The 20,383-nt window shown below is 37.0% G+C and overlaps 1 long non-coding RNA gene across 3 annotated transcripts in view; it reads left to right on the top strand.

Annotated features, from left to right (window-relative positions):
• The window catches only part of LOC128913940 (uncharacterized), a 66,485-nt gene extending 47,120 nt beyond the window's left edge, over positions 1-19,365 (top strand). For 2 of the 3 annotated variants that reach the window (XR_008468129.1, XR_008468127.1), the window contains exons 4-6: positions 14,931-18,324; positions 18,406-18,477; positions 18,562-19,365. This is a non-coding gene — a long non-coding RNA (uncharacterized LOC128913940). The remainder of the gene's footprint in view (positions 1-14,930; positions 18,325-18,405; positions 18,478-18,561) is intronic. The other variant, XR_008468128.1, reaches the window with a different exon arrangement.
• The last annotated feature ends 1,018 nt before the right edge of the window (positions 19,366-20,383 follow it).

Here is a 20,383-nt window from a genome sequence, read left to right as displayed (position 1 = left end):
TTGCATGCAAGGGTAGCACAACTGTCTGTAATACCTAATTTGTGTATTCAAAAATCCAGCCGTACGTATTTAATAATTCCTTGCACAGGCAAGTAGCAAGCATCTATATTCAGAGACATGTGATGGGACTGAAGGGGACAATGAGATAGAAACTGCCTGTCCGCTCTGGGCTTTTCACTGCTTGTCATCACTCAAATGCATAGGACTGTAGAGAAACTTCTAGCAGGGCTACCATACTTATGATTTTTAAATACTGTTGTAGATTTAATGATAGAAAATTAAACAAATTAGAATAAAATTTAAGCTACTACAGCAGAGAGTTTCCATATCAGTTTAATAATTACTTTTATAATCAGAAAATAGATACTTCCTAGAGTGAATGTAAATTAACATAATCTGTGAACTATTTTGCTGAGCTCATCCAGAGACCTCTTTTTAAGCTGCAAATTTTGAGATGCACTTTTAATCCTGTGTCTGACAATTAAACATTTCAATTTTCATTGGCAAGTACCTAAGTCTGATTTGATAGAAATATGGAGAGCCAAACTTCAGGGGGAAAGAAACCAAAACCAACCCCAACCCCCAAAAGATTTCCCAAACCCGTAGAAACATCTATGCTAGCATTCTGGGTCTGAAAAAAATGCCTCTATTGCCTGATCACATCTCAGGTGAGTATCTGTGACAAGTTTAACAAGAAATGATTTAAACAGTGCACTAAGTTATCTTCAGTTTATAATTACCAACTTGTCATAAGCCACAGACATATAACCCCTTGTGATGCAATCTACATTGCCACAGTTCACACCAGAAGAATAGCTCCTGAGGCTATTATTTCCCTTTTTCCCTTCTGCAATGCATTTTTGCAACATATTTTTGAGTTTTTATCATTAGTGATGAGTTGGAAGCATGCTTCTGCTGTGAACTAGTGTTCCCCCACAAACTCTTCGTCCACCATGAAGGGAAGATGTAGGACAGGGCTGCAGTGGTAGGAGAAGAAACAGGGAGGGTGAGGGGGTAAAGTACACAATCAGAAACAGTAGCTCTACCAGACCTGTATTAGGCAGCATCCATCTGAGTCATAACAGCTTTTCAACTGCACCTCATCATAAGCTATTGCACACCACACCTCTCACAAGAATAGGCATGTTTTCCATGTTTCCGCACATTTAGTCTCATTTTACATAAGCAACATTTGTTCTCCTTCATCATCTCAAATTAACGAATGAAAAGAATCAAATGAAATTCAGCAATATTCATACTATAACACTTTTTTACCATGAGTTTTTCCAAGTATACCCAAAGGCATCTAGAGAGGAGTAACTAGATTATTTTCAATTCTCTGATCTTCTGACTAATAAACAAAAAATATCAGCATAAAGTTTCAGTAATAAAGCAGTCTAACAACATACTCAAGCATGTGAACATGGATAAAGCAGCTCAAAACACACAGCTGACTCCTTTCAAAGTCAACTGAAAAGGAAAATACCTTCTTAAAAAATCCCCATCTAAAATGGAAAATCCCCCCTTTTAAGACAGGCTCTAGGTGGCATACTCAGCGTAGAAGAAAACTGCATAGCACTTTTTAAGGTTCAACTTTGCAGATAAGCAAGGATTAGGACTCGCATACGCTGAAGGCAGAACATTACATTTTCAGAATAAAGGTCATCAAAGGTTTGTATTCTTTTGGTGGTGAGTTTTGGGGGTTGTTTTGTTTGTTTGTTTTATGGTTTTTTTAGTTGTTTTTTCATTTGTTTTTTTTCCAAAAAACCCCAGGAGAATTACTGCCTTGAAGGTTATAAGTTGCTCCCACTAGTAATTCTCCATAGTAATAGTCTTAAAAGAAGAAAACTCTCAGAGCTGTTTCCCATTGTTTTAACTCCAGAAAAGATAAGATATAATGAGATATATTGTAAGATATAATGTTTTCATCTGGGCCATCCAACTTCTTGCTGGCAGAGTAATAAATAGAAATAAACTATGCAGTTTGGTACATATGAATATAATTTTCTTTTATCTTCTTAAGTTTACTTTCAATGTGGCTTAGCTAAAAACTAATTTGCATACTAAAAATCCTTCTCAGACCCTCAAATTCATATGCTAACATTTTCAGCTATCAAAGTCATATGCATAAATACTGGGTTCATACATTAGACTTCTAGAATTAGCTGTTGAAGCTAAACCCTTTTATGGTGGAAACAGACTTTGTGGCTCTGGTTTACCTGCTAAACCTCTTCCTGGAAAACTATCCAGCTGGAGAAAACACATCCTGTGTACAGATTTCTTGGCTGTGCCATGTCACACATCACCCAGGAGCTGTTACTTTAGCAGAAGGAGCAATATCAAGTTAGACCTAAGAAGAAAGCAGAACATGAAGCAAAGAATATATTAGCCTCTCAGTTAAGGACAAGAAGAGGAAACCAAACCCCACAATCATTACATTAGAACAACCAAACGAATGAAGTTATAGAAATAAATTTTGTGGTTATTTTCCAAGCATCTATACCCAAAACATCCATAGAGATTTTTATCTAGGCAGCTACGTACATTGTATATTGCTTAAAGAACTACGCACATAAGAGGACCTCTCAGAAATCAGCAGGTTGACAGGAGTGCTCCTAAATTAGGTGGGGGAATAGTGAGAGTCACAGGCCTAGAACTGCAGCCTTGAAACTTTGGATCTACAGCGATATGACCAGGAACTTTCTCCTGGAGTTTGGCCCTGAAAACACTCCTCTCCCAACTGACAAAGGGGCAGGGACTTTTACTGCTTCCCTCTCAAGGAACAGCTTACCCACCCAGGGCATTAAAGACATAGATTCAAATTACAGCTTTACCAATGGGATTTTGAAGCCAAATCCCTCTCTCCTACCTATGACCAGATATTCTGATTGAGACATGCTCTCAAATGCCTCCTCAATAAGCTTTCCCTATTTACAAAGAACAATTAAATATTCAGTTGGCAATAGGGAATATGCTTAGCTACAAGCTTGGTAGTTGAGAAACCAGCTTCCCTCGTTTTTAAGATTTGGTCCAATGACTGCTCATGGGAGCAGAAAGCACAGGGAAAGGGAATCGCATGTCCTTCAGCCTGTTGTACAAGACATGCCCAAGTGAGGCCAGCAGGCCACGTCTGCAGAGGGAGTCAGCACCAGCCTGGCCTAAGCAACAAGGAATTCCTCTGGCAGCTATTTTGGTGGCCAGGGGCTTTGGGCACCTCCTTAGTGAGACAAGCACATAATAGGGTGTTTTGAGAATTCAGATTTTGAATTTAGGTACTATATGCTAGTTAAGAACCTATGCCAGCTGTGGAACACATTTAAGCAAAATAATGCAGCTTGATAGGGTTTACACTAGGGCAATTTTGTAATGATTGTTTTAAATGCTTACTAAAAATTATTTGCATATTGTAAGTGTGATTGGAAAATCCATTCTATTCTTTCTTATACAATCAAATGGCTCTCGGTATTTTTGGGAAGGTTCCTGGATTCTATAAAAACTGGAAATGCCATGAAGATGCATTTATGATTGTGAAAAGGTTTTGTTTGCACATTCGCTTCAGCATTACTTTTTCTGATTAATATTACATCAATTTTCAGTATGCCAACTCTGTACAGACATCATCTAGGTGGTGAAAGCTGGGGGCAGCTAAACTGCTTTATAGGTACTCTGTTGGTTGGCGTTCTGTGCATGTGCAAGGCAGTTTGATGTTGGTATTTAGACCTGATTGGCAGCAAAACACTTTGTTTAAAATAGAAGAATTTCTAAATTCACTAAACTTAAGTTTAAGCAAATGAAGAACTGAATGACAAATATGACAGTAGCTGAGCATAAAGGCATTCCATGGAATATAAGAAACCAAAAGGAAACAAAATGGGACCTTGCTACCATTTGAGACCAGAGACCAGTTTAACCATGCAGGATGGCAAGACATTTGTTACGTAACAGCAGCTTCAGATGGCGTTTTCAAATCCTGCCATCTTTCCACCGAAGAACAGAAGATTAGACTTCTACAGACCCTGAGAGACAGGGAGCGGAGCCAGCAGCAATATTTAGCACAGAGTGACTGATTTCTGGCACCATCTATCTTCTCTGCATCAGGAATCTGGCAGCCTGGTAGGTGCTTTTAAAAGATGCTGATTGAATAGTTGATACTAGTGCTATACAAAGGCTCAAAACATCACAAGAAAGAATGAGAAAGAGTAGGTTCTAAGCCCCAAAATGGCATTAATTCTTCCCTTTTTTTTTTTTTTTTTAAAAAGAAAATCCTGGGCAGAATGCCAAAGACATTGTTCATCATTCAGCCTCTGACTATGCATCTCTGACAAACATCTAATATATACTAAATGTTTTAGGCACAAAGAAGCCATAATGCAAGAAAGACTCTTAGTTCTTAATTTTCATGAGACAAGGTATAATCTGCAAAGTACAAATTTTTTTTGACCAATAAAGCTATCCTATTTCCACTCAGAATTGCAAAACTCCAACAAGACTTCGTAATTACAAAGATAGTGAATTTGTACTCATTCACTCCACTTACAAGGGTTTTTTGAACTATAGAAACTAATTCATCACCACCGGCTTTGTATGAAAAACTGCTGATCATTTGAGAATAGCAGCCATGTTTTGTTGCTGATTGTCAAAATGGAATCAATTGATGAGTGTACAAGCTTCAGATGCTTGTGCACTGTAAAATTTTGCAGAAACATATTTACTCATCAATGTAAAGACATGTTTACAGATTTACACCTTGAGAAATAAGAAAGGAAGACAAATAAGGTTGGTTTAGGTCCGCAATAGAGGAGAAAAGGGTGGTGAAAGAGGAAATAAAAAAATCTTACTGGACTATACCAGTCAAGCAAGCATACTTTCTCCAATTTGGAACCCTTTTTCATTTTGCACAGTGAAACTTTCTTTCCATTTGCCTGAAATCTCATGAAATGTGCTTTAGGAGCTAATCCCTTCACATTTGGTTTACTAATCTTAGGCCCAACCAAAGCAAGCATTCTTAAATGCGTGACCAACCCACTTTCTCATTTACTTGATCTTTTCATCTACATGCATGCACAGTTACTGAAATAGAAAAATTAGCTATGTTTACACACAGCTAATACATACAAGTTTCCAAATAGAAAGAATGGAACATAGTTACATGCTTTTTCCTATAATCCACTTAAAGTGATATTTCTCTACCTCTCCCTCAGTGTCTTGGCTCAACATACTCCATCTGTATAGACAGAATTTTCTGAGTAAAGAGGTCTAGGGTTATTCTGCTCTTGATTCATTCATGATCAGCCTTTGTGCTTTGTGATTTCAACCAATAACTGAAGCGTAAATGCAAGGGAGACATGGCTGCCTATTTGTTTTAATTGTATTTCAAAGTTTTTCCTTTAAAGAAAAAAGTCTTACATTCCCTTCTCCCTAGATATTTGGGGGGTTTTAGACTACACATTTTCCATTCTTTTGATTATACAAGAGTATGAAGGACATGTATTTTCCACGGCATAGGGACAGCTGATATCCAAACCTTAGCAAGTCAATACTTGATGTGGCATGAATAAGAGTATCCAAGTGGAAGGAATTTCAAGATTTAGACCTGAGTAAGAATTCAGACAAACTCAATGAACTGCAGGCAGAAGCCCAAACTGAAGCTTGAAACTACTTTCAAAGTCAGCACCTGTTATTTGAAGACACATTAAGCTCATTGAACAATTACAGATCAAAATGGAAAAGCAAGTAAAACAAAATTAGGTAATGGGAATAAACCAGAGGAATGTTCACAAAGGGGAAAGGAAAATTGCAACATCTGTCAACAGCCTATATCTTGGATGTCTGTTAATGGTTTTATATTCAGTTATATGTTATTCAGTTGTAATTACTATAAAGTGTGAGCGTCTACATAGTTTGGATGAGCCACAGATACTAGAACTAAAGAATCTTAGGCTACTACATAGTGTTCATCTGAAATATACATTACATTAAAATTAACACATTACTATGTATTGCCCTTTTCAGTGCTGCACAAAAGAAAGCACTGGAATTTTTAGCAGAAATTCCACTGAGTGTCAAGGGAAGGTCCTTTTGAAATCCCTTGGTCCTTTTGAAATTCTCTGCCTGTAGTTTCAGAGTAACACGTTGTTTGAAAAAGGCTGGAAGGTAATTTTCTAGAAAGTTGTAATGAACTTTCACTAAGCCCTTCTCCCTTCCTTTTTCCTAATGGACTCTTAAATACAGCTGTCTTGAAGCAAAGTGGCTCGCACATGCATAAACAAACATGCATACACGTAAGCTCTTGGCTGCCTATATTTGTGCCAATTTGTTTTAGTGGCAGCATGCCCAATCCAAAACTGTCTGCCCCATAGCTCCTCAAGAAAAATGTTATCATGGATTTTATTGAAGATGTTACAGCATTGCTCGTGTCCTCTTTCCAGACAGCAACTCTGCTGTTTTCTCCAACATGGAGTTAGATTTCCTGGCATGCACATATGCAAACCACCACCCCAAAAGTCAGACATGACCTTCATCTCTACTTGTATTCTCATATGCCAATAAAATAAGTCACAAACTTAGCCAAAAAGAAAAATAAAAATAAAAGAACAAAATCCACATCCAGCAAGTACTGGATTTATGTGAATATTTTCAGAAGACACTTATATTATGCAGGTAATCCAATATAATCCTAAACAGCTGAATGAGATTCTGATCTTGACCCTCAGGTACCCAAAATAGGTGCTCGAGCACAAGCATTGGAAAGAAGGTGAAGAACAGAGGAGAGGGGAAAATGTTAAAGGTATTATAGGAATGGGGTAATGCTACCCTTATTTTTGATATTCAGGAGGAGTTTGTCATGACTACAGTAGCCCACTCCCTTTTTGCACTGAATAATTCCCAACATTTCTTTATCACCACATCTCAGATACACATATTGAAGACTTAACTTTCTGATCTTGCAAATGTGGGTAGAGAGAAGGAATGAGAGAGCAAGAAATACCAGTAAGTTTCCCCTCTCCTTGCCCTCACATTACTGAATGATACTTCTCTCTCTCTCCAAATACCTGAGGAATTCACTACCTCTGCAATAGAGGGAGGGGAAGACTGAAAGGAATCAAATGATGTGTATATGCATCGTAAGTTGTTTTTCTTTTGTTTTGGATGGTGGGTTTTTTTGTGGTTTTTTTTTTTTGTTAGTTTGTTTTTTAACTATAACTTTAAAATGTAAAATATATAAACATATGTTTATTTATCAACTAGTGGGGGTGAAATTGCAGTTCCAGAGGAAAAAGTGACCAGGATTTGTCACTCGTCACTCTGTTATTGTCTTGTTTAATGGATTTTACATATTAGAGAAGAATCTAGATCTTAGAAACCATTTGTCTTCAATTTCCTTCCAGTTTTTGCCCTAGGAGAGGTGGGGCAAATTGCTAAGTTTTTTAACAGCTCTTTATTCTCCTTCCTCACTTCACTGTGTCTTACATTACATTAGCAGTGCTGTGAACAGCATATGACAACAATACTGAGCTCTTATGCAAGACGCTCAGACTAGACCCTCATATGCCAATTAAGCATGATCCACATTTCACAACAAGAAAAATAAGTTCCAGAGACTTGAACAGACTGGTTATATCCTTTCTTTGGTCATATTATATTCTTTCCTCCATCCTATTCACTAATTTATTTCCTCCTCACTCTCATATTCTGTCTCCCGTAGCCTTAAGGGACAGTATTTGGAACCTTAAACCAGTTTCAATCAATGGCATGAGGTCAGCCATCACATCCATGGGACTGGCAAGATTAGAGCATATTTATCCCAAGTCCAAGTGCATTGCCCTATTCAGACAGCTATGCTGCCTGCTAGTTATCAGGTTGAATTGAAAACAAAAGTTATATTAAAAGACAGCAGGATCATTATTTCTCCTTTCTGCCCCCCTCCTCCAGTGCCTGAGGTCATTTTCCACAACAAAAATAAAAGCCCTTCTTGGAAGTGTTTTTTGTGCTAAACAGCAGTGGTTAATTTCTTGCAACTAATTAGTTATTCAAGTGAAAGTATAATGATCCTCCAACATGATTGAAAGTGCTTCAACTGAGTTTCCTGCTAACAGCATACTTCTAGAAGAGACGCAATAAATCAGCAGGGTTATGGAAATCTTTAAACAAAGCAAGTCTACGACAGGAACCCATTAAAGATATAGCCATGTAATATTTATGTACCTAACTGACGTGCTTTTAACTTAGCACTTTCAGCTATAGCTTTTTAGCACCTGGGTCATATTCACTAAGAATGAAATTCACCCTATCTGCTAAAAGCCAGCATAATGTCTCTGCATTAGGTGTTCGGAGTATACAGTTACCATAGGACCCAAGTGATAGAGCCTTTCCACTGAATGGAATTTCATCCAGATTTTTCTAAAGACAAATACAAGCAGAACATCTTTAAGCAGCACAGAAATTTGAATTTCAGCCTCAAACTCCCCGATGACCCTTAACAAGAAAATTGGTAGGTACCTAAGCAAGAAAAGGTTTATAAATCCGAGGAGGTTCTGTGATTCTGTGAGATATTGATGCAGAAACAAAACTTCTCAGAACAGCCAGCGTCACCTATGGTTGTTCAATTTATGATTTTTTGAATAAGAGTAGTTACTGAGATACAGTAGCAGATCTATAGAGATTTTTAAAGAAGGTGCTGACTGCATAAAATGCCATCCACTTACTCCAAAAACTATTAATTCATTACAGGTTGGTTTACACGTATTAGGTACTGCAGAAAAGCAAGACCCAGTTGTATAGAAATACATTTTGCTTATGTTTGAGTCTTCTGGATATTACAGATGTACAAATCTGATCCCCTTAAATCTCCAAAAGGAAGAGACCTTTCCCTTTCTTTCATCACATTAAACTATTTCTGCACGTGTGTTGACATGTATTTTTAAAACACACATAAGCGTATGTGAAGCAAAGGGAATGGTTAATAGTCTCCACTTCCTTCAGCTATACATGCTTTCCCTTATCCCAATCACTCACTTCATTGCCATTCTCCCAGTCAGTCTTCCCACTTGCTATGCTAAGTATTTCAACTGTGCGCCCAGTCCTTCAAAGTCTGACCTTATTCTATGTTCAGAGCTTTGTAGGGTTGAGTCAATAGCATATTTCTTTTGAATGGTTGTTCCTAGATATCACTTACAAAAATCCAAAGCTTGTTTACATCATTTAACGTGCCTAATATCTTAGTTTGAGACACTAAAAAACCAAGTAAGCAGAAAAAACAAAGTTTTATGAGATAGAATTTGGATTCAAAAACCATTTTCAGTCGAGGTCCCAAACACTGCTTTATTTCCTGGCCTACCCTTCCTTACTGCATCAGATGGCTGTAAAAAGGGAAGCCTCACTGCTGTGGGGCTGGAAAAAAGAAACTTTAGGAAGAAGGGTAAGAACAGCAGTTTCCTGGGACTCTGGGAGGGCGGAGGAAACAAGAGGGCTATAAGAAATTAGCAGGAAAAGGGGATTTAAGGGCAGAAAAGGAGACCAAACATCACTCCCCCTTTCCAATAAAATCATCTTTGCTCTCACTATAGGTTTTTTGGGCCAATGACCACTTTCAACTCGCACTTTCTGTTGGAAAAATAAATTAGGAGTCCAGTTTAATTTTCTCAATAGAAAGTTTAAAGTGGTCACTGGAGCACAAAGTACTTTTCAAAGGGCAGTCGAGCTCAAGAGGGGCAAGGAGGAGGATGTTGAGAGTGCCACAAAAACACAGGCAGATTAAAAACGTTAGGAGTGCATCATTTTTCGACAACAAACATAAGGCTTTAATAACAGTTCCTACAATCTTGTATCTATTTATTGAAGTCTATTTTTCTTTAGAACAGTATATATTACTTAAAATTACCTTTGCCAGGGCATAAAATAAGTAGTTGGTGTGTGTTGGTCTTTATTAAAAAAAAAAATAAAAAAATCAGAAAACACTAAAAGAACTAGGCGTTTGCTCCCTGGCTACACAGCATTATGCTTCGTGTTTGTGCTGTAAATCATTGGATTCAGTACAAGTAACTGTACTGCAATGGGTTTTGCTATGCTAAGTATTTCAACTGTGTGCCCAGTCCTTCAAAGTCTGAGCTTATTCTGTGTTCAGAGCTTTGTAGGGTTGAGTCAATAGCATATTTGTTTTGAATGGTTGTTCCTAGATAACAGTAACAAAAATCCAAAACTTGTTTACATCATTTAACATGCCTAAAAGCTTCGCTTGAGACACTAAAAAAACAAGTAAGCAGAAAAATGCAATTCTTTAGAACGATCTCTGTCGTTGAAAATAAGGAGTTACAGCATCAAAAGGCAAAAAGAATGTTTTGCCAACTCTGGACCAAAAACTGTTTTGTTTTTAAACTGGAGCAATTACTGGCATAAAAAGATTTTAAGGAATTTCCTCTTCTCCCTGAAGATAGCCACGAGCCTTTCTGCTAGCCCAGAGTGCATATTGTAGTGATTGCAAGATAGGCATGTCTTGTGGGTCCTACACAGTAGCCTTTATCACACAGAATGCATGATGGAGAGTCAAAACAAAGCAAATCAGAAAATTCCATCAGTCCTATGAAAACTTTGTTCCCATCTGAGCAGTACCTTCAGCTCCAGTAGACAGATATTACGTCAGCTGTTTGGCAAATGCCCCTCTACTCTTTTCTTAACTCAAATTGATATCTTATTCTTAAGATTTTACCAACATGTACACACAGACCTACAGAGCATTCAACATACTCTCAAATTGCATTTGTGGTCTAACTTCTGTAAAGTGTGGTGATATTTTTAGGAACAAAGATGAAGCATAATCTCTCATCTGTTTCAAATTACACATGAAAAATACCGACTACGTTAGCAACAAATAGATTTTCATGCAGAAATTTCACAAAGGAAAATATGCAAGAATGCCAAAATACAAATACAGTAAAAGAAATAATGCGAACAGGCAGTGATTTATCCTCCTTACTTTTTCAGAATCACAGTTCTAGCTGAATGCTGTCCGCCTTTAGTTAGCATCCAGTACTTTGTAATAAACACAGTATTTGAAGAAATATACTTTTTTTTCATATTGACATGCTAGAAAGCTCCCGATACTTAACCTGGAAGCAGACACAGAAGCCAAAAAGGTGCCACTTTTCCAGTGAAGATGTGATTTCTCCCCTAAGGGCCTGGGGCAGTGTGCCTCAAATGCTAATAGCTCGAGTTGTGTGCAATAGCCCTATATTGTTTATATAGCACTTCACATGTTCAAAGCGCTATGAGATATCAGCCATCACTACACTTTTATGAGGCTGTAAGTATTACCCACTAAACATCAGGGTTCAAATGACTCGCTCTTGATCAAAAGAAACTTTGTGCAGCAGGACCATATTATTTGAATTTGGTAATTCTCGCAGTCCATTCCTATGGTGACTCAGAAAGAAGAGGGGGATGGGATATTAAAGCCGGTTGCTACTGCACTCTGCTCTGGTACTACTGAGGTACAGACACATAGAGAATCCCTAAGCTAACTTGGCTTCAAACAGCACATTTCCTGGTTACTTCTAAAAATAATTAAAAATCAAAAGCATAAATTAAACAAAATGTTTTAAAATCATAGAATAGTTTGGCTTGGAAAGGACCTTTAGAAGCCATCTAGTCCCAACCCCCCTGCAAAGAGCAGGGACGTCTTCAACTGGATCAAATTGTTCAGAGCCCCGTCCAACCTGACCTTGAAAGTTTCCAGGGACGGGGCATCTACCATCTCTGGGAAACCTGTTCCAGTGTTTCACCACTCTTACTGTAAAAAAATTCTTCCTTATATCTAGTCTAAATCTACCCTCACTAAGTTTAAAAACATTACCCCTTGTTTTATTGCAACAGACCCTGCTAAAAAGTCTGTGCCATTCTTTCCTGTAGGACCCCTCTAAGTACTAGAAGGCTGCTATAAGGTCTCCCTGGAGCCTTCTCTTCTCCAGGCTGAATAACCCAAACTCTCACAGCCTGTCCTTGTAGGAGAGGTGCTCCATCCATCTGAAAAGCCCCATATGTGTTTTTCTGAATATATGTATTTCATATAGTCACTGTGAAGAACCTAAAATACAACACACAAACTGTACTGAAATACTCCACAAATCCTAAGATGGGGATCCTCATTAATTCTGAAGTAGTTTGTTTGTTTTGTTTTAAAACCAAGAAGACAAATAGGCAAGTTAAGTAATCAGCCCATTTTCTGCAGGTAAAGAACTGCAATCTATTGTGTAACACTTGACTACAGAAATATAGAATTTTTTTTAGATTTTAGAATTTTAGAAATATAGAATATTTTTACTCTCCATTTTTATACATACTTTTATTCTATGAAAATTCAATTGCTATGCTGACATTTTTAAGTCTAGCCTCAAAATATCAAGTATCCATTCCCAAAAAATAAATCCGAAGACAAAGGTGATGTTGAAAAACAACCAATGAATCCACAGTCTTGGTACACATGACAGCCAAATAAATGCTTGACATAAACGCTAAAGAGGATACATCCTGAAGATTCTTCTCTGTATAACTGAAAACACTTTATGTAAAAATAATCATACTGAGATTGAAGAAAGACAGTGAGAGTAAGAAAACTCTTATCCTCTGTCTTTCCATCCAGCACCCATCCTATCATACAATATTGTCTTTCCCACATCTTACATTAACTCATACACAGTCTGGGTTTCCACACTTAACCATGTTTTCTAAGCACAGCTTCACAGTTACTGGCCTTAGAATCTTGCCTGCAAGATCACATGAGAAATAGATCATACTACTAAGACAAAAACGTAGACCTTTGCACACAATCCAGATTCATCAAATAAGAAAAGAATGCCCATTTAAGGCTATCACAGGGTGAAGGAGGGTAAGAAGTTCCCTTCGGAGGCAGTAATGACTACAGAGAATTACTAACAGAACCTTTTCTGGTTTAGCTGAGTTGATCATGTTGCTTTTAGTATTTACACCCTCTATCATACAACTTCCATTTGACATTTTTTGGGTACAGGCCACACAGAACTTTATGCCAGAGTACATTTGCAATTTCTACTGTTTTCACTTACATTGCCCGAAAAGTTAAATTACTGAAATATTTGCTAAAATATTAAATTTTAAGCATAATGTCAGTAGGTGAGCATTACTTCATGGATATTAATGTAAAAAGCAGTTACCATACTTCATCTACTGATCTAAAGAACAGATGTTTGCATATGATTTACGGACACAGAAATATGTGCATATCTTCCATAAATAGTAATGTGTTCCAGTAACAAAGAGTGAAGAATGGTCGTCCAAAAGGCTGGGAAACTGCAGTCAGTATTAGAATATATTCACCAATTTCTTGGCTTTAAATAAAAAGCAAAGCTTATAGGTCCAGTGTGGGAATCCTTTATGTTGGAAAAGCTCTTACAATTTCAAACAGGACTAACAACATGAAGTACTAAATTGCAGAGTCAGGCTCAATAGCTCAGATACACAAGTCTGTTTAGAACACATGAATGCAACTATGACTTCTTAAATAAGAGTAACAATTTATATTGATTGAGGCACAATAAGTCTAAAGCAGTAAAAAAAAAGCCAACAGTGCCTTGGGTATTTTTACATTAAATTTTGTTTTGTAAGTGTCTTTAATAAAAAAATTTAACAAAATACTAATCATGTAAAATTCTAATGGGCAAAGGATAGTTTTGAACTCTGCAATTAAATTATTTCTGGAAGTGCAATCAAGTAGTTGATTGAACTAATATCATTGCTGCTCCTCATATTTGTTCTGTTCCTAAATTAGCTTGGCTAATCAGCATCTCACCTCATAGTCTCTGTTGTGGACATGTAATATTATCTGACGGGTTTAATTTCAAGAGCAGTCAAATTTTGGACAGCAGAATTACTGAAAAACTTAGTCAAAGCTAGACTCACGAAGTAGCATACTTGGAGATGTCCTAGTTTCTGGGACAGCAGAACTCCAATAGGACTCAATGAACTGCAGATTTCTCTGTGACAGCTATGTGTGTAAAACAAGTTTTGATTTAGTTTAAAAAACAGTCTTGTGGTTATTTCACCTCAAAAAGTGTTTTCTGGTGTGCCAAGATTTCCCACACCCCCCTTATTTCCTGTGCAAGAACCAGGATGATTACGCATAACTTTAGATTTCTTCATACCATAACAGACAAAAAAGCAGCCTTGTAGAATGTAGAATTTAAACAAGGCAATCGCAATTTTCCCTCGTGTCTCAGGCTGGCATGCACTAGTGCTTCAAGATGTTATGCAGCTGCTACTTTTCTCCAGAGATTACTGTACTACTGTAAATGGTAAAACACTCCCTAAAACATCTTTTTTTCAGCAGAGATTTACAAAGATTTTTCCATAGAATGAAGGCAACATGAAAACATTGTGATTTTCTCGTTGGATTTCTTGAAAAATATTGGCCTTAGAAGTACTATATTAGTTATTAGGAGCCAATGCCATACTCCAATGCACTGCAGAAACAACTGCAGTTAGTGTTTGTAGAACACAGTGAGAGTCTTAGATTACAATGAAGGTTATTGGATTCTGTTCTTAAAGTTTTTACCACCATGGAAAAATTGAACACTTTTCATTTTGTCAGAAAAAGGACTTCCTCTTGATAACTGCACAGAGTTTTTACTTTCAGCATATAACTCAAAGTCATCCAAGAATAAATTGAATCTCTAAAAACTACCGTCAGCTGGATTTAATTCTTTTTGGTGGAAGCACAGCAGTGTCAATACTTACTGAGATTTAGTATTACTGCTAATTTATTGCAGGTAAAATGTCAATACAACATGAAAATTTGTCATTTGAGAAAGGTTTAATAAAAAAGATGAACACACAACACAAAAAATAGAAAAGGTGATAAGAACTGATAGCTGATCATTCTACTTCACTTTTTTTTCCTCCAGATGAGCGTCCAGGTGCCAGCTGGTGTAAACGCAGATGCCACTGACGTCAATGGAGCTGTGTCAGTTTACACTAGCCGAGAATCTGATCCCAAGTGTGTTAGTGCCATTTTTAGACACTGCCACTGGAATTCACTTTTGCAACACAATTAAGAATACATCCACGCATTGCATTTTTTTTTTTTTTTACTGTCCCCAAGTGTATAACTGGAAGCCTGTTGACAGACTGTGGGAGAGGGCAAGTGGGAGGTGGAAGTAGCCAACAACTGTATCCAAGAGATAACTTTTCAATACGAGTATTAACACTATTGTTCTGTTGTCTTCCTTATATATAAATGAATATTTGCCTTCAAAAAGTCTTAACTCCATCTTCCAGTAACAATTCATTGCCAGCAAAAGAAAAAGGATGCTGTAAACCACGCAGAGTGTCTACCACGTAAATATGTTAACATACTATTTTAATTAGTGTATAATCTGGATAGGCTGTTTTAATGCATAATTAGGGAAATTATCTAAAATTATAAGACCACCCCCCAAAACCTGAGATCTGTGTATTCCCCTAAGTATTTGTTCCTAAGCGATCTCACTGCTGTACAAACAGTAAGGTCATTAGAAGTACTAAACCAGCTGTTTGAAGTAGCCTGCAAGCCAGACCTGTCTGACATCTATCATTTATATTTCATCATGTGGGGGAGGGAGAAGGAAAAAAGGAAGAGGTGGGACAATAAGCAGGGCAGAGTAGTACTTCACAGCTACAGCCACCATTTCTAAGTAGGGAGAGGGAGCTTTTATTATTGTTTTACATAAGGCAGCTGTTAAACATCAGTGTACTGTCTAACAGTTGCCAGTATTAACCAGTACAATGAATTGATTCAAGACATCAAGGTTAAAATGGAAAAGCTAACTAATTAGAACTGAAGATGCAGTTCACGTAGCATTGAAGTAATTGTCTGTTTGTGCAGCACAACACCCATATCTTCAATTTAGGTCAGGCCATCAAGAGGAGGAAAAGGACTGAAGTCCGAAGATGAGATGCTCTACTTCACACAGTTGCCCTCTGGAAGGACTGGCAAAGGCAGTCACTTAAATTAAGTACAGGTCATCAGACATGATATCTAATCTATTCCTAAAACAGGCAGCTCTAGCAGTCCAAATCCCTATGGCCTTTACAACGACACAACGAACTACTTCTTCATCTACCTCTGTCAATTCACGTTAGGTTCCAATTTTTTTAAAGCGATATTTCACGTACACCATGACCCTATTGCTCATAGCAAGGAAAGTGTTTTGGTTTATTTATGACCTACTAACCTTAAAAAAAAAAAAAAAAAAAAAGAACACCCAAAAAACCCCCATCCAATCTGAATGTTCACATAAACCTGCAGATCTGAAATAAAACTTAAAATAAAGCTGGCATTTGTAACAGCTAAGCCCGGTAAGGGATTTTAAAAAAAATGAAAACCAGATGAGAGAAGATGAAAGCATTTTTACCCTGCATAACCCGCACACTTCAGGAATCAAGGCTAGAGCTCAGGAATACTTTTTTGTGTTTTTGTACTTACAAGTTTCAGCCTGTTTCAGCAGAGGCTGGGTAACTAAGGAAATGCTGAGGTTTTTCCATTATGGGGGGTGGGGAAGGAATAATAATAACCTGTGAAAGTAATTCCTTCTAAGATGCAATCCACCCAGCTGCAAGCTCTACATAGCTCCTCTCCTCCTTCTATACCCCATCCTAACTGCCAGGTATCAGCCAGGCAAGACCCCAGATTGAAATACGAGGTGACAGATAGAAGTAGGGAATAAGAGCATAGGAACAAGTACTGAAAGAAATAGCATACAGGAAAAAAAATTTATAGTAGGAGGGATGTTAAACATGAGTGACCTTAAATGATAAAGTCTCTTCATTTGGCTAGAACAATGTCGAACAGATGCAGATGCAAAGACTACTGAGTTGGAGAGCCTTATTCTCTCATCACGCATGCTGGCGTAAGGAAATTCTTTTCTAACATTCACAGAATTAAACTGTGGAAAGCCAGTACAAATAAATGGGAAAATAAATAAATTTTAAAAAAATTAAAAAAAAGGTTGACTGCCACATTTGGTTAGAATTCAGATAATTCATAAACACAGTTACCTTTCTAAACAAAACACATTTAATCTACCATAAAGGAGAAAATTAGTCGATTCCAATAGACTATATTAGCGATTCTCTGTCCTTTAGACATCTTTGTTAGAAAATACAGTTGAGTTAAATGATGTAATAAATACCTCTACATGCAGAGCAATTAGTTGAAACAAACAGCTGGGACAAAGTCCTTGTAATGTTGCTTATTTACAAAATATATACAGGCAGCACACTTATGACCTGCAGTCTTTTGGTGCCCGTTCCCTTTTTGCAAGTACAAACAAATTTAACAAAAATATACAACATTTATAAAGATTTTTAAAGCAATCAGAAATGGATGAGAAAGTACAAGACATCTTTTACCAAAGAAAAATTTATACAAACAGCAATTCCTGGAAGCCAATCAATCAGTCACATAATTTCAGTGCAAGGTAAGAGTGGACACACCAAAAAGAATTCAGACCAGCTGAGCTGCAAGACCACCTTCTGCAGGAGAACTGTGCTCACAAATGCAAACAAGGTAAAATTCCTAGGTTACTATGTTTTGCCTTCTGATCCAGCCACTAAAACCCTTCCTCCACAACACAAGAATTGCAACCCTACATATATGTATTTTTTAAAATTTTATTTATTTATTTTAAGAATGAGGGCAATTGAGTGGGAAAGCTCAGAAGATTAGCAAAACGTGTTGTGCTACTGTGGAAACCTTTAAGAATAAGCACTTTACTGTGTGATGATCAAGTTCTGGATATGGACAGCATGCTGCTACCTAAAAAATACATGAAAAGAAATTTAGGTCATCAAGCCTTGATGTACATTTGCCTTTTTTCCTCCTGAAAACTATAACGGGTTCCGCATGTATGACAATTTGTAAGGGGAAAAAAGGCCTTCTCTCTCTCCAAAACAGTTATTGAGAAATTAAGCCTTCTTAAAAGAAAATGCAGTTTTCGTCACACCTAAGCAAGTTTAAATCCAATTGAACCATGTCAGCAGAAGAAATTTTACTCAATTGGGCAATCTATAATTGGCAACACTGATTCATAAAACTCCTAGCCATCTCTGTTCATATATGGGATCTTATGTCTTGTTTTGCTATGAAATTCGGTTTTGTGAAATGGCAACATTAATCCACTTGCGCCTGGATCCACAACCTATATGGTTAAAGCCTGAATAAGTGAAATATCTTTTCTTTTCATAGAAAGAAGTTTGGAAAACCGCCAGCTCCTTGCACAAAGGCTGAAATTGGATGGGCAAAGAAGGGTGTTGGTGTCGGTAAGAGAAAAATGAGTGAAATTGCATCATCTGTGTGATTCAAATCATTGTGTGAATTTTGATTTCCCCCCCTCCTTTCAGACATTTGAGGATGCTGTCAAGTCAATGGAGTTCTGTTGTAGTGGTTGCTTCAGTGAACATTCAACGCTGTCGGTGAGTTTGGAATTAAAGTGAAAACCATCGACCGTTGATTGTACCCTCCAGCTAACCATCCTCCTCCTTACTTCATGCTTTCAGGCCTTAACACCGAAGATAGCAACCTAACCACCACATGATGTTTCTCCCCCACCCTGTCAAGCTTTACAAAAAAAGGTCACAATCAACATTCATTGCTGTCGGTGGGTTTAACTATGTGGACAAGCTCACTGAACAATGAATGCAACTGTGGCCCCACATTTTACAGTTGCCATTGAGAGGAACATCAGCTCTGAAAGCAGTAGTGAGAAGCAAACACTTACAGGCTACATTTTTCTGGTTAAAAAAAAAAAAAATAGTTGGGGATATTCACTTTTTGCTTGCCTGTTTTTAAGTGTGTTTAACTTGGCTGACTAGAAAACAACCTCACTGCCTTTTTCTGGAATATTGTCTTCCCACAATTCAGTATCATTCAAACCATAAAAATTCTTATTCAGTGTGTACGTGGAAATAAATAACAATATGGGGAACTTTGTGTATATCCACTCCTAAAGACTATGAGCGTGAGAGGAAAGAATATTTAAATCTCGTTTTAACTAGGTATTGTGGAATAGTTCAAAAATTTATTCTACACTTGTCACGGCAATTACAAATGGGAGCCAAATTTCAAAGATATAGACAAAATATTATATCAAATAAAGGATTAATTAATTTTACATGAAACTGTTATAAATATTATTATATTTAAATAAATATTATTATAAATAATTAAATATTATTATACAGCAAATACTATTACATTTGCCTTTTTTTTAGGAATCTGAAAGATGACAGAGAAATGTATATTCAGTAATAATAATGGAACAGTTGTTAAATTGTAAAATTACTGTAAGTTTTGGGCACCTATGTCACACTCAGTATTGCTGATAGTAATAAGAAAATAAAAGTTTAAATAAAGCTCAGAACTTTGTCCTTGTTTCCTTACAAACCCTTTATTGACCTGGTTGAACACGCAGAAGGGCCAGTCTACACTTCTCACGTTACAGTCACTCAAGGTAAGTTCAGCCTTTAGACTTAGTGCAACTCAGATATTCTGCAGTAGGAACTGCTTCCAAAAGTTAGGCAATCACACAACATTCACGTTGTTCCTCCTCATAATGGTGGGTCCATTAGCAATACTTTAGTCTGATTATTTACAAAGTTTCCTCAATACAATTGCACAACAGTTGCGTACTGTGCTTGTTTTATCCATGTTTTACCATGTAGCAACTGAACAGGATACAAGCATCGAGTCTATCATGGGAGGATACGTCTGTAGTTGCTTCTTGAACTTTGTGTTCTATTTAAATGATAAAAATATATTTCAATCATGAAAAAGATCAGTCCTCAATCCTACGCAAGACTGATATTTCTAGGAAAACAATAAAAATAAAAAATTAGTTCCTCACAGACATAGCAACACTAACAAATTAAATCCTGAAATTGTTTGGACATTATTTAAGATTGATGTTTGGGAAAATTATATTTTTTCCTTGCAATATTTACTAGAGAACCAGCGATAGGGTCTGTTGCTCACTGAATACTGTTGTGGTCAGACAGCAGACCTAAGTACGAAAAGGAAGGGTTGCTATAGATGTATGACTTCTCTGTAACACTGTTCAAAGATACCTTTAAGTATCTTAAGTTTATTCATTTCTACAAGAATGGGAACTTGAATTACTACTAACTTACATATTGCAGATAGATAAAGATCATATCAAAAGCAGGAGTCAAGGTTGTATATTCTATCTAGGAGAAACACTCAAATTAAGTTGTAGCTAGTATGTTCCTGCAACAGTATGCATCAAGGTTCCTTATTAGAACCTAAAAATCAGGTCTTGTTTCTGCAATACGTTTATTAATGCCATGTATAGTTATGTATTTT

The sequence above is a fragment of the Rissa tridactyla genome, chromosome 8 (genome assembly GCF_028500815.1).
Source record: "Rissa tridactyla isolate bRisTri1 chromosome 8, bRisTri1.patW.cur.20221130, whole genome shotgun sequence".
NCBI classification, from domain to species: Eukaryota; Metazoa; Chordata; class Aves; order Charadriiformes; family Laridae; genus Rissa; species Rissa tridactyla.
This window is presented reverse-complemented; position numbering and strand designations above follow the sequence as displayed.